The sequence below is a fragment of the Panthera onca genome, chromosome X (assembly GCF_046562875.1).
Source record: "Panthera onca isolate mPanOnc1 chromosome X, mPanOnc1 haplotype 2, whole genome shotgun sequence".
NCBI classification, from domain to species: Eukaryota; Metazoa; Chordata; class Mammalia; order Carnivora; family Felidae; genus Panthera; species Panthera onca.
In genome coordinates, this window is record NC_138357.1 from 29,322,200 (window position 1) to 29,338,029 (window position 15,830).

A 15,830-nucleotide genomic window follows, 5' to 3' on the forward strand; every position below is an offset into this window, starting at 1 on the left:
TCTTCTGTAACCTGAACCACTGCATCATATCAAGTCTTCCTGCATGCGATCTTTTCAGATTCAAAATTACTTTTCATATTGCAGCATCACTGATCTTTCTAAATGAATCAACTTTTTGAAAATGCCATTCCATGTCTTGCCTTAAGGCTTCCCAATACTTGCTAAGTTCAAATTCCTTAACAAGGCATGGAACTACAAGTATCACGTCTTGTCACTAACCATCCCCATCCCTATTTAGCTATATTTCATGCTCTAATTACACCAAACTGGTTACAACTCCACATATAGTTATTTCCTCTCATATCCAGAATTTTGCACAAGACTGGAACACCCTTTACCATCTCTCCATCGCCTTGTCTAATGCTAAGAGTTCTCAGCTAAAGCAGTCTTCCTCCAGGAAGACTCCTGTGGCTCTCAAAGACTATAAAATATCCTTTCATTTTACCAGAGCACTCAGTAGTGCCTCCACCAAACCACTTAATCTTACTGCATTTTCATTACCTGTTTGTCTAGCTTTCTAACTACACTATTAGCTCCATGAAAACTCCATCTTCTTACTCATTAGATCCTCAACCCATAAAATAATAGTTCCCCATAATTTTCTATTATTACGTGAATAGGCTTCCTAACCTATATCCACAGATTTTTGACTTCAGAGAATCAGAGGCTAAGTGGGCAACCTGAAACTGGGAGAGCATTAAATTCTGGAACAGGGGGACTGCCACTTTGGGTGTCTGTCATATTCAGAAATTCAATCTATACAGTAGTATGCTATACGAAGTGGTCTCTCATCTAAGATTTATTTTATTTCTTTTTATGTTTAAGTAATCAGTAGAAGGCACCCACAGAAACTTTAAAATTATAAGGTTTTTACCCCTTTATTACCAATGATGGGCACATTAAAAATACCATGTCAAGGCAGAGAATGTTCTCCATGAGATATATAAAAGAAAGAAAACCATTTTATTATTGAATAAGCATTAAAACAGATTACGACGTGCATCATAGGCAATGCTGTGTGATTACAAGGACAGAGAAATTCCACCATATATATCAGCAAGCAGTTATAATCCATTATATACATATTATCACAATTAACTATAACTTGTCTTCCCATAAGAGGCCCTCACAACACCACTTGTTATACATTTTTTTTTTAGTTAATCCCAAATTTACCTGGCATTGTGGTAGCCATTTGTGTTAGCTAACTGCTTTTGTATGAAGGAAAAATAAAACTTCTATCACTAGGAGAAGCATTTGGTTATGGCTCAGAGCAAGGCATCCCCACAGTGACAGGGAGATAGAAGCACTGTATTCCTTGATGTTTACATTTCAAAGTGATGGCTCCCAGACCCTTAAGAAAAACACTCCTGGGTTATAAAGCTCAAAAGAGGCTTACCTAGACTCTAAGAACATCTATAGAGATATCAAAGCAAAAGTAGAAGGAGTCACAAACAATAGGTTTCTCACAGAATGTACTGAAAAAGGGAGGGGGAAAATCAGTTTCCCCCTTGGCAGAAGGAAAAAATCACTTTTTTTTTTTTTAATTTGCCCTTAACACCATTCAGCTCAAATAGTTAGGGCTTTGTTGCTCCCTGATATGCAGGCCTTGCTAGCAGACCATATTTTCTCTATTACAATCCATGTACTTGACACATTAAAGAATAAATACGTTGAGAAACACACACCCATGGCTTTGAAAAACATACATATTTATGTGTGTCTGCTGATAAGATGCCCAAATTATATCACTGATCTACACTTTTCACTTGAACTGAAGACTTATATAAAGAGGATATATTAAAATATATAAAGAGTGGTATTGCCAGGGTATTAACCAATCATAAGAGATACTGGTATGTATCTCATATAGGTAGGCTGTATATATGCAACTGCCTACTAAAATTTTAAAGAAATAACTAAGAGATATGCTAAAGGTAATTGTTCAAAACTTCTACCACTAAGCTGCTGATATCACAGATTTCCCTGTATTGTTTTTCTTTAATGTTTTATTTTGTTTTTTTGAGAGACAGAGTGTAAGCAGAGGAGGGACAGAGAGAGAGGGAGACACAGAATCCAGAGTAGGCTCCAGGTTCTGAGCTGTCAGCACAGAGCCTGATGTGGGGCTTGAACCCACTAACAGGAGATCATGAGCTGAGCTGAAGTCAGGCACTCAACCAACGGAGCCACCCAGGCGCCCCTCCCTGTATTGTTAAAGTTGACTCCATTCTTTAGTTGCTTGGGCCAAAAAAGGAGGAGTCATCACTGACTTCTCTTTCTCTTATGTTCCCCACCCAGCTTATTAGGAATTGTTTTCTCAAACCAAAAAATGTGCACTCAAATCTAAACATTTCTTATGCCCTCCACTGTTAAGACTCTCGTCAAAACTACCATTTTTTGCCTGGATTATTGTAAAAGCCCCATTAATGGGCCTCCCTGCTTCACATCTTGTGTTGCTACACTCTCTTTTCCATAGAAAAGACAGAATGACTCTCTAAAAACTCAAGTCAGATCATATTTCTCTTCTGTTCAAATCTCCAATGTTACCACATTTTATTACAGTAGAAGTCAAAGTCTACAAGTCTACAAAATGGTTTACAAGTCCCCCAAAGGCCCCCTGTAAATTCCGACACCTCATCCCCTATTACTGTCCCGGCTGATCACTTTACTACATCCAACACTGGCGACTTGATGTTTCTAAAACATGCTAGGTGTGCTCTGGCTATGAAGTCTTTGAACTGGTTATTTGTACCGTCTTGAATTCTTTCCTCAGCTATTGGGATGGCTCCATCCTTTACTACCTTCACCATTTTTGGGAAGTTCTTTTCTGTAAATATATCTCGATTAAGACAAAATTTACATAATATTCACTTTGTTAAAGTGTAAAATTCAGTGTTTTTTAGTATCTTTACACAGTTGCACAATAATCACCATTTTATAATTCCAGAAAAGTTTCCACAACTCAAAAGGATAGTTCATAGTCACTAAACCTGAACTTCCCCATTGCCTCATCTTTTCAGCCTGTAGCAACCATTTATTCACTTTCTGTCTGTGGATTTGTCTATTCTGGTCATTTCATACAAATAGAATCATATAACATATGGCCTTTTATATCTGACTTCTTTCACTTAGCACGATGTTTTTTAGGTTCCTCCATATTATACCAAGTAACAGTATTTCACATTCATTTTTATGGATGAAAATATTGCATTGTATAGATACACTAATATTCTGTTTCTCTTTTCATCCATTGATGGACAGAAACATTAACTGTATTAAAGTATAAGTTCAACATTAGAGAATCTACAATTATAATTGGTAGTGTCGATTATACATGATATGAACAGATTGCTGGGTAAAAATGATACGTAAAGGATTTGCCAGCAAGTATTTTTTAATAAACTGCCATCTAGCTCTTGTTTTATTAAATACATGAATGATGTACTTTCATCAATCTCTTACCTCTGAGAACTTATATTTGGAGTGGGGTTAGCCAGATCTCTAGGACAACAATGAACTTTTCAGTCTGCACCTTAAAGATTAACCCAACATAGTTATAACTATGGATCTCACCTGAATTAAGAGAACGCTTAAGGAATTTGGCCATGAGAGAAACACCTGTGTCAGAATTTTTTTTTTCTTTTCAAGGTACTATTCGGTCAGATAGTCAACCCTGTTACAGACTTGGGTAATGGTGCTCAAAGATGGTTGGTATGTTCTGAGAGGTCTTTGTGACATCATACCTCTCAAAGATCCGCCCACCTGGGAGTGACCAGCACAATACTCAGGATACTCTGCATTGGTTGCCTTTACTGTTGAAAGATGGGCATCAGCTTAGGAAAGGACCTGGGTTTCTACCACCTTTTACTTCCAGGGGCTGTGTGGATGCCCTTCAACGTAAAGTAACCACACTTGGCCATATGTACTTGGGCTATGGCTAAATATAATATTGTCTTGAGGCTTTTAAAATTAATAAAATATTCACATACTATAAAGTTCAGTATTTTATAGTGTATAGCTTACTGGTTTTTAGCATAATCAAAAGGTTATGCTGTAAGCACCACTATCTACTTTCAGAATACTTTCATTATTCCAAAAATAAACCCCATTCACAAAAACAACCGTTCCCCATTCTCCCTCCCAGACCCTGGCAACTGCTAATCTACTTTCTGATTCTATGGATCTTCATATTCTCTAAATTTCATATAAATGGAACATACAATCTGTGTTCTTTTGTGACTTGCTCCTTTAACTTAGCATGTCTCTGAAGTTCATTCATGTTGTGGCATATATCAGAATTCATTCTTATTTGTAATATGTTATCATGTAGATATAAATATGTTATTTACTCGTTTATCTGCTGATGGGCATTTGGTTATAAACTTTTTGAATATTTTGAATAATAATGCTAGATACACTGTAGTACATTGATGTACAAGCTTTTATGTGGACATATCTCTCACTTTTTTTTTAATTAAATATCTCCTTCACATCATGGCCTGCCCTAACCATTCTATTTAAAATTATATCATCCCCTCACTCCTGGATGACATTTCCTATTCTTACTTCCTGGTTATTCTTCTCTATGACAATTGTAATAATTTGTTTTTTTTTTTTTTTTTTGTTTTGTTTTTTTAAATTTTTTTTCAACGTTTTTTATTTATTTTTGGGACAGAGAGAGACAGAGCATGAATGGGGGAGGGGCAGAGAGAGAGGGAGACACAGAATCGGAAACAGGCTCCAGGCTCCGAGCCATCAGCCCAGAGCCTGACGCGGGGCTCGAACTCACGGACCGTGAGATCGTGACCTGGCTGAAGTCGGACGCTTAACCGACTGCGCCACCCAGGCGCCCCTGTAATAATTTGTTTATTGTTCCTCTTTCTACACTAGAATACAATTCACATGGTGGTAGAGAAACTTCTCTATTTTGCTTCATGCTCTATCCTCAGTGCTGGGAAACTGCCTTATACAGAGCAGATGCACAATATGTATTTGTTGACTCTTCAAGTGCCTTTTGTTCATAGCTATGACTGTCCACACTGCATGCTGTACACCCATGGTTTAAAAAGCCAATCCCGGTAAGGTCTCCTCCATCTACCCTCTTTATGTAAGGAATTGGAAGAGGTGTGTGGACATCCTTCACATACTCTGTTTTCTAGACATCACCATGCTATCCATTAAGTAACACAGAGGACCTAGATAACACTGCAGGGGGAGATGGGAGGATAATAAATATCCTCCAACTTTCTAAGGAAAACAGTGTGATAGAACTGTCAAGATTACATGAACTGGATCATATGGGGGTTAAGCACAAACGCTGTGGAGGTAAAAGGTTGGGATTGCATCCCTACTCTGCTGCTTTTTAGCTATATGACCTTGAGTAATTTAGCTTCGCTATTCTCCTTTTCTCATATGTAAAGTGGGTGTTGATTGTACCTATGCAAAGGGGTTGTCATGAGGAGATATGTGTGAAAAATATGGAGCATTTATGATAGTGTCTGGCACCTAGTAATTAACTATTATTACCATCATTGTTGTCATCCCCACTATCATATAAAATGTAAAACAACTCAATTTTCTTTACTCCACAAAGGCATGGAAATTATAAAATTATAAAATTTCCAGTAATGTAAAAGCAAAGAAAAATCACACACACTTTGATGTCACCCAGGTAACAATGGCATTTCAGGTAAAGAATATGCATAATCACAACAATTATATCAATTAACATTTAATTAGAGACAGTGCCATGTATTAAATAGGAGCCTAGTCTCTAGAGCCACATCACCTGAGCTCAAAACCCTACTATACAGCTTACTAGCTGGGTGACCTTGGACAATTTAGGTAATCTCTCTGTGCCTCATTTTCTATAAAATGGATATCACAGTATCTAGTTCATTGGATTGCTGCTGAGAATTAAGGATGTTTATACATGTTAAGGGCTTAGTTGAGTGCCTGACACCTAGTAAGTGTTCACTGTATTTGGGCTATTCCCTACTAGCACTGCACTCCAGGCACTATGCATGAAGACTTCTACCATGACTATATCCAACTAACTCGAATCACTCCCAAACACTTTATCTATGCTGTGTGTATAATAGAAAGGTTAATGTAACAGAGAATTTCTGTCTATCTTCCTGACTCAACTGGGGTCCTTAAAAAGCATATAACTCTTTAGTCCCCATATCTCAAATATCTAGGAGACAGATTTGACAATAGTATGCAAAAGTGTCTAGGATATCGTAAATAATTGATAAATGCTTGTGGATGGAACAAAAAGGATGGCAGAGATAATAAGCCCAGTCAAGCTAAGTTGTTACTCCTCTATCCCACAGTCTACAATTTCTTCATTTATTTTATATATTACCCTTCTGACTTATGTGTCTTTCCATTTTCTGTTCTCTTGAGCTTCTAAGCTTGAGGGTTAACAAAAGAAGCAGAGAGGTCTCAGAGGCTCCTACATCGGTAGCCATACATGTGCCCAAAACAGTTAAGCCCCAATGTCAAAGCTTCCCATCAATCATTTCACACTTCAACCTGGGTTTTAAAGGATGGCCTAAATGGGCCTATCTTCAGTTTGCAGTAAACTAATAAATAACTACACTGATCCTAAAGTCCTACTTCACTAAGAAACAGGATGATCAGTCTATGAAATTTTAAGGTAGATTTTTAAATTGCCAGGAGACGGTAGATTTCTCTGATAAAGAAGTAATGAAGTAAAACAGGTCATTTTATAATAAGCACAGCCAACATGTGTCAGATTCATTGCAAGACAGCATGATAGGGCAGGCTTAATTTTCACATGATGGACTCAAAAACATCAAATGGTGAAGGTCTTAAATCCTTTATTTGTATTTGTGATTTTACATTTGAAATGGGCTGTCAGTATCAATATTGGGTAGTTGTCAGTTCCACAGAAAATTGAACATCACAAGCCAGCCAAAGAAATTATTCATTATTTCTGAAGCTTCTCTCCCAAATTTGATTCAGATTCTAATTAGCTGAGACACCATCTCAGCTTTTAGTTAATACTAAAATATATCATCCAAAGAATTAAGTATCTTATTTCTCGTGAAAAGAATTATGGCTGTGACAAAATATTAATGATCAGGGAATTGTTAAATTGCAGGCCTCCAAAACAAAATTTTGTTATTCTGAGGGGATGAAAGGAGCAATATACAGTAGATTCTCTTATCTTATTCTCAGATATGACATCCACTGGTCCCCAAGCAATGCTAGGGCATCTACCTTTTAAATAACAAAACAAGCAAAATAAAAAACAAAAATAGGTATGTTCTCATGTTTGATTATATTTCCCCTAAACGTCAATGAAGTATGAACAGTGGTCCAATAGCTTCATGGAAGCAAAGAATGTAACTTCTGAGCTAGAAGTGATAAACTACAAATAGAAAATGATGTATATACTCTCTGGACACCCCCATAAATGCTGAGAATTTGCTTTCTGGGCTCTCTTGGACTTCTGAATCTGGCATTGTTATCATTGATTTGGGTATTCATCTACCACTCTCTTTGCCTGATTAACCATTTTTCTTGAACAAGGTCTAAATTGCCACAAATAGTTGTAATAAAAGGTTGAAAGTTGTAATACAAGGGAGAAAGTGTTAGAGGCTGTGAAATGGTACAGGAAAGGTATTGTGGGATTCCAAATTCAAAATGGGACAGCTAGGTGATGACAGTGTCTCCTAGATTTCTCTACTTATAAAGTTATATGCCAAAGACCCTTCCTTGAAGCATCTTTCTACCCAAAGAAATACCTATTGACAGCTCAGAGACCAGGGTTGGGCAGTGGCTGGTGGATAAAAAACAAAAGCATGCATGTCAACTAAAGCATGGACCCTCCTCTTCTAGAGAGAGGCACCTGGATGTTTTATGCACACTCAAGCAAACAAAATTTCCTGATTTGTGCTGCAGCCTGGATATTCAGTTCAATTCATTGCAACCCAACAACTATTAATCAGTTACTTAATAAGTGTTCAGCCAAGTGTTGGATGCTAATATGGAGAAAAATATACAATACTGCTGTGCCTTGAGGAACTCAAAACTCGTACTGTTATTAAGTATTTATTTATTGCACCAGGCAATAAATGAGCAAGTACCCAAGTGAGTGGTACAGGTTATACATATGAAAACAATTCACAGGAGGGATGAACTGGGGTAGGCCCTTATAACCTGGACCAGTCATGAGAGACTTCAGAGAAGAGATAGAATGTAAGCGAGGTCATTAAAATAGAGTTGAGATTGAATCATGTACTACTTGAAAATATCACATCTATGTATTCATTGGAAGTAGCAGAATGGTTAAAAACAGCCAAGAATGAGTATTTCTGATATCAGTTGTTTTAGAAAGTAACTATAAAGACCTAGGCAAGTTTTTTGACTCTTCAGACCTCAGGTTTTCTGGTTCATAAATTAAGGGGATTTGACTAGATAATTTCTAAGGACCTGGAAGCAATATCACATTCAAGCTGTGATTCAATGATTGATTCCAGGTTCTGAAAAGTTATGTGCCTGAAGAGAACTGCTTTTCTTTAAAAATTATTGCAATTTTCATCTTTCACCCAATTCAGGCTAGATTTTATCCACATAGCAATGTTTCCAGGCCTCTCAAACACAGTTGCTTACAGTGGCAAGAATAGTGAGCTAAATACACAACGTGGACTGGGTGCTAAAAAATAGAAATTGGCGGACATGATGGCAATCTTTAGAGATCCTGCCCTTCCTGATGAAGGTACTTATTCTTAGCTCTAGCTTCCTATTGCCAACATGAACAAGAAACCACTGTGGCAACATCCTCTAGGTTTAACGGGAGTCATAAATCTGGATTTTTAAGTGAAACCTATTTCCATTCCTTTGAAGCAATATGGAAGTTGACATCCTCTTGCTCAAGCAATGTATTTGCATGTATATGACATAATAAACACAAAGATTGCCAGATTGAAACCTCCCTCACACTGCACACTCTTTATTATCCAGGATTAACTTCATACGTAGGTATATTGACTGCAATGGTATTATTAGTTCACATATTTCAAGACAAAAACTGTCTTTCATTCTAGATGACATATTGTACTGAACACCACCAGGAAGGCAAGAAACTTGAGTCAATCGTGGGGTTGAATTAACCCAACCACAATGAGTACTTGCTAATACAAACTCCCTTTTAACCAATAGCACATATTTGTAAGATAGCAGGCTCAAGCCAATATGGAAGAATAAAGCCCCCTTTCTCTGTGTAAATTATCCCATACCATGAGCAGAAATCAAAACAGCATATGTCATTCAAAATTCTCAAGGAGAAAATCTCCATATTTCACCTATGTTCATTTTAGACATCAGCTTCCCTTCCTATTGTTGCTAATAGACAGTTAACAAGGAAGGATCCTTCCTGCCCAGTCTCTATTCTTTAATATTTCTCATCTCATTCATAGTTGCCTAAGTAAAACAAACTGATCATAATTTGAGGGAAGTCTGTTTATTTGTTTTTTAACCTCCAAGAGGTAATCTATGCTTAGAAGTACATAAGTCAACACAGGTGCTTAAAACCATCATCGCAGTTTCATTAACTGGATATAATCAACAGCTCTCAAGGTCCTGGAGGGAAAAAAGTATCCTAAAGCTAAATAAAGAAAATCATATTTGAAGTATTACTTCAAGTTCTAAGTTATATTTGCTTGATGTGATTGAGAGACAAGACGATCCACTTTTGTTCTTCCTGAGAAAAGAATCTGTCTCTCCAGCTCACAATCTGTCTTGCTTCCTCTTGGGTCTTCTATTGCTGGGAGGTCAAAAAGAAAGATTTCTGCTCCAGAGTTCTGGTTGCACTGGCATTTGTAAGGACTGTCACATGGAACATTCTTTAAGGGACATCCAAGGAGCTTAGCTTCATGCTATCAGAGGCTAGGTTATTTGGAATATAAATCTTCGTGACATTATTGTGTTTTCTCTAAAGCTTGCCCCAGCCATCTAAAATTTTGGTTTAGCTTTATTGCTCATTGTTTATTAAAATTCATCTCACAAAGGACAAGGTACAACTATTATTGGAAAAGGGCAATAAGAGTGAATTGGAAAATGATTGAAAAAAAGAGAAAAAGAACAAAAACAACGACTCAGAGGAAATGGAGATTTTTAGCTTATTCCTGGGGAGAGAGATTTATATCTGAGGCCTAATCCAGGCATCACTCTCTAAGAATTTGAGAAATAAACAGCTTTTCTGTGTTAGGACCAAACATCATGGAAAGACAACAATTTTTCCACATCAGTGAATATGTTATCAAAAGTCATCTAGTCTTATAGTACTTAGGTCCTTTCAACCCTCTTCTCCACCCCAACCTTAACACTTTTATACATGTTGTTCTCCCAGCGTGGGATGCTTTATTTCTTCTATTTACTCAACTTATCTCATTGAGCACCTACTCTGTACATTCCAATGTGCTAGTCACTGAAAATTCTGCCATAAATAGGTGATGGGCTTCCCTGATGGAGACTCCAATCTCAGATTGCCTAGCATATCTACTGAAACAAATCTGTCAATATATTTAATACTTAGCTTTTAGATTCCTGTCTGAATAAAAAGCTTTTGCCATTAACCCCAATGGCATTTTCACCATTACACATTATGAATGTCATTAATTCTTTTCTTTACCAGCTACTCGGCCCTCCAATTGCCTCAAATACTCGTGTAAATCTATACAGCAGGATGTTTAAGCTCTTCAAAGTGACTGACTGGTCAAAGTATATACATATAAAGGACTGGGTGAACAGCATCAAGTGGTTAAATCTCTGACTACTATAGAATTAATAAATCTCATGTAATTCTAAACTCAGATACATATTTTTGTATTGAGTAAAATGATAATTTATATCCAAGAGATGACAGACAGTTCAGAGGAAACAGCATTACTTATGATGAGGAAAAATGCATTTGGGGCACTCTCTGGTTTCCAGTGTGACTTGGGGCAAATAACTTCAAATTTGAGAACTCCAGTTCCCACCTGTGTGAAACTCAATACTAATATTGGTCTTCTCCTCTTCTTATTGGGAGTTGTGAGACTAAAGTCAGCAATCATGAAGTGAATATGAATTGTTATTTTTCATTAAATATTATCACTGCCTTTCCATAAAAAATTATTACATTTGATCAAAAATTTTCCCTCATGGCTTCTCTCTATTAAGTAACTCCTATATTTTAATATTTTTTCAGATGCCTTTATATTATATACATGCCCAAAAATTCTAATTAAATAAGTGATGAGATAGGCCTATACATGTTTTTGTAATTAATCCATGATCTCACAGATTTATTTTCCATTATTCTTCAATAAAAACTCCTCTCTTTAAGAAGATAATCAAGCGAGGTACTCACATGTTCTATTAACAAAGCTACTATATGTGACACATTGAAGTATTTATTTTCAAAAATATATAATGTAATACATTATCCAAAAAATAATTTCATTTTTTATGATGAAGGGCCTTAAGAATTGATAAAAATTATTCAAAAATTCACATGAAAATGCAAGCGACCCAAAATAGCCAAAAAAAAATCTTATTAAAGAAGACCAAAATGGGAAGACTCACAGTCCATGATTTCAATATATATTACACAGCTACGACAGTTGAGACAGTGTAACATCACATAAAGATAGACCAATGTAGTAGAATTAGATCAATAGAGTAGAATTGAGAGTCCTAAATTAAATCCTTGTTGATTTTCAGTAGGGGTATCAAGACAATTCAAAGGTGTAGAAATAGTTCCTTCAACAAACACTTCTGAGACAAATGGTAATCCACATGCAGAAGATTCTGGCTCCAGACCAAAACGCTAGATGTGATTTCTCAGCTCAGACCATAAGCAATTATCAAAGGCTTTATCTGGCAGGCCTCATAAGGGAAAGCTTCATTCTACACACCAGACTTGTTGCACAGTTAATGCATGTCAACCTCTGAAGGGGCTCAGTCACCTATCCCCCAACAAAGGCCATTCTCCAGTGCCCATCTCTATTCCCATCCAAAGGGCCTCATTGGAGACTTATCAAGGGCTTTACCTCCTGTATTAGATACTTTTCTACTCCAAACACTTTCTTCTCTCATTCTCTCCAGCCCTCAGGTCCATAAAACAGCAGAAGCCTTTTGACTGTGAGATCACCCACCACCCTAGGCAACACCCCACTGCCAATATTTGCTGAAAAGTTTGACCATGTCCTGCACCTTTGTGAGGGAAAATGGAACACTGTGAGAAGCTGGCATCTCCTTTCTAGGCTCTTGCTCACACTATCACAGTAAGTTAATAGAGTCTTGATTGTTATTTTCAGTTTTGTTTGCTGTACTAATTTACCAACCTTACACCTGCCAATTCCTGATACATGCGAAATAAATTTGAACTCCAACCTTGAACCATACACAATCATTAACTCAAACTGGATCATGGACTTAAATGTAAGAACTAAAAACAAAATTCTTAGTATAAAAAACTAGGGGTCAATCACCAGACCTTGTGTTAGACAAAGTTTTCTTAAATATGACACCAAAAGCAAAGCAACAAAACAAAATATAGACAAATTTGATGTTGTCAAAATTAAACACTTCTGTATTTCAAAATAAACCACAAAGAAAGAGAAGACAACCCACAGAATGACAGAAGACACTTTGTGATCATATATCTTCTAAAGCATTTGCTTCTAGAATATATAAAGAATAGTAACAATTCAAAAATAAAAAATAAGTGAACCAATTTAAAATGTGTAAAGGATGCGAATAGACATTTCTCCAAGGAAGATACAGAAACGGTCAACTCATACATGAAAAAATGCTCAACATCATAATCTACGAGGTAAATGAAAATTAGAACCACAATGTGATAATTTCACACCCACTAGATTGAGTAAAATAAAAAATTAAAAAGACAGACAATAAGAAATGATGGCAAGGATGTGAAAAATTGAAACACTCATGCATTGGCAGTGGTATTATAAAATGGTTTGGTCATTGTGGAAATAAAGTTTAGCAGCTTACCAAAAAGGTAAACATAGAGTTATGGTATCATCCAGTCATTCCACTTTGAAGTGTGTAACTAAGAGAAAAGAAAACAAATTTCTACTCAAAGATTGTAAATGGATATTCATGTAAGCACTATTCATAATTGTCCAAAAGTATAAACAATCCTAATGTACGTTGACTAATAAATCAATAAACATGTTATATGTGTACAATCGAATATCATTTGGCAATAATAAAAGATGAAGTACATGCTACAGTATGAATCAACTTGAAAATGTTAGGCTAAGTGAAAAAAAAGTAATAGTGACCATATGTTGTACAATTGCATTGATATGAAGTGACCAGAATAGGTATGCTGATAGAGATGGAAAGTAGGTTAGTCAATGCCAGGGATTGAGTGGGAAGGTGAAATGGGGAGTGACTATCAATGAATACAAAGTTACTTTTTGGGGATGATGAAAATGTTCTAAAGTTAGATGGACTAAAATTTGTATTACTCTTTGAATGTACTAAAGAAAGATCACTCAGTTTTACAATTAAAAAGAGTGAATTTTATGGTATTTGAATTATCTTGGACAGTTTGACATCAATATTAGGAAAGTCAATCATTATAACATTTAACCCACAATAAATGTTAATGTCAGGTTGAGACAGCCTGACAAATGATAGAATTCTTGACAAATCCCTCGTACTGTTCCTTTATTAATAAACACACAAGCCTTTTCTCCATAACCACAAATCACAAACATTTATTGCTCCGTTTCCAAAAGGGTATCATTGGAGTAGAAAAATTATATAATGATAATGGGCTTCAACTGGAAAGACTAGGATACATGTCCCACTTCTGTTACACTGTGACTATATATAACTAATAAACCTGTCTCATTCCAATATCAATCAGAGAAATTGGAACTCTTATACATGGGAGGTGGGAATAAACAGCTACTGTTGAAAACAGTTAATTTCTCAAGAAGTTAAACATAGAGTTACCATATAACCCAAGAATGCCACTTCTAAGTATGTAATCAAAAGAATTGAAAACATGTACTAAAAAACTATACAATAATGTTTATAGCAACATTATTCATAATAGCCAAATGGTAGAAACAACACAAATATCCATCAACAGATGAATGGGTAAACTAATTGTGGCAGACACATAAAATGAAATATCCAACATGGCAGAGAAGCAGGAGGACCCTAAGTTCCCTCGTCCCTCAAACACAGCAGTGTTGAGGCCACAGGACTTTGAATTCCACGAGTCCGGGCTCCAGAGTGACAGAGACATCTCCAGGGGCCCAAGGGGACAACCTGGCCGGACATAGGTGCATGATTGTGAACTGGGAGAGAGAAAACAGGCAGTGCAGGCACGGAGGGGAGGGGTCCCCTTCTGAGGAGAGACAAAGGGAGGAGAAAGAGAGGCTGTGAAAGTTTAGGACTGTATCCAGACAAGAGAAAAACCATGGACCGGGAACAGAGAAAGATCCAATTTCTAACTGCGGGACTTTCTCCAGACTGGAGCCGGCTGCTGTGTTTGCACACCTGGGGAGAAGGGGAGCCAGCCCTGGGCTTCGTAACTAGTTCAGAGGCACAGTCCGCAGTGGGAAATAGCGATCCCCTTCCTCGAGTGCTGTGGGAAGAGGATATATAGCCGTTCAAAGGACAAAGGACCCTGTCTGCGCCCACCAACCAGAAGCCATTTATTGGACAGGCGCAGCGGCACTTCCATGAAACTGGGGCGCACGGAGTGGGACCCTTTAAGACATCAGGGTTTAAATCCCAGCAGAGCGCCAGGGAGGTGTGGGAGTCAGCAGAGCAGGACAAACTGCCTTGTTTGCACCCACACAGCAATGGGAGGAGGCCCTCCATGGGTGGGACAGAGCGACACTTCCCTGGAACCAGGGCGCGTGGGGAGCGCGACCCTTTGGGATATCTGGGTTTGAATCGCAGACAAGCCCCAGAGAGGCACCGGAAACTGTGGCGTAAAAAGCGGAAACAAAAACGGCCCACTCGCGCCCACATAGCAACGTGAGGACTACCTGAAGACAGTGGTTTGGGGCACCGGGTCCGGGGAGGAGAGACTAGGGTGTCCTCATTTTTCTCTCCATCAGCAACAAGGTGGGGTTTCAGGGAATCCTAGCTTGCCCACAGGGGAGACGGGACCCACGCACACCAAACCACGCCCCTCCACGTCTGGTAACTGCAAATCTACTGGAGCTGGATTGACACTGACAAACCAGATGGCCCCTCCTCCAGACCAGCGCTGCCACTGGTTCTAAGGCACCTAGCGGTTTTGCATTTTCTGATTTAATTCTTGGACAATTCTTATTATATATATTTTTTCTCTTCCTTTTCTCCTTCTTATTTCTTCCCTCTTCTAGTCTGGTTATTCTGGTTGTTGGTTTGTTTAAGCACATATATTTAATCTATTCTCTTTGTACCTGTTCTATATCTCCTTCTTTATTTTCCTTTCTCTTTTTCTGGATTAAGCTGTATCATTTCTCTGCTTGGCCAATTTTCTTCTCTTTTCTTTTTCCCTGCCCCTGTCATTTCTTTCTTTGTATGGGATAAGGCCTCCTCAACCAACACCGCCCCCATTCCATTGGTTTTTTGTTGTGGTTGTTGTTTGGGGGGTTTTGGGGTTTTTTTTCTTTTGTTTTGTTTGTTTTGGTTTTTTGTTTGTTTGTTTCCCCCCAGGGCTACTTCAGTGAACAAATCAAAGCATGCCTGGTGGAGGGTCCTAAACATCACTACAAGTAGGGAGATAAAGCAACCAGAGCCACAACAACAGAGAGCAAGTAACACACTCAAAA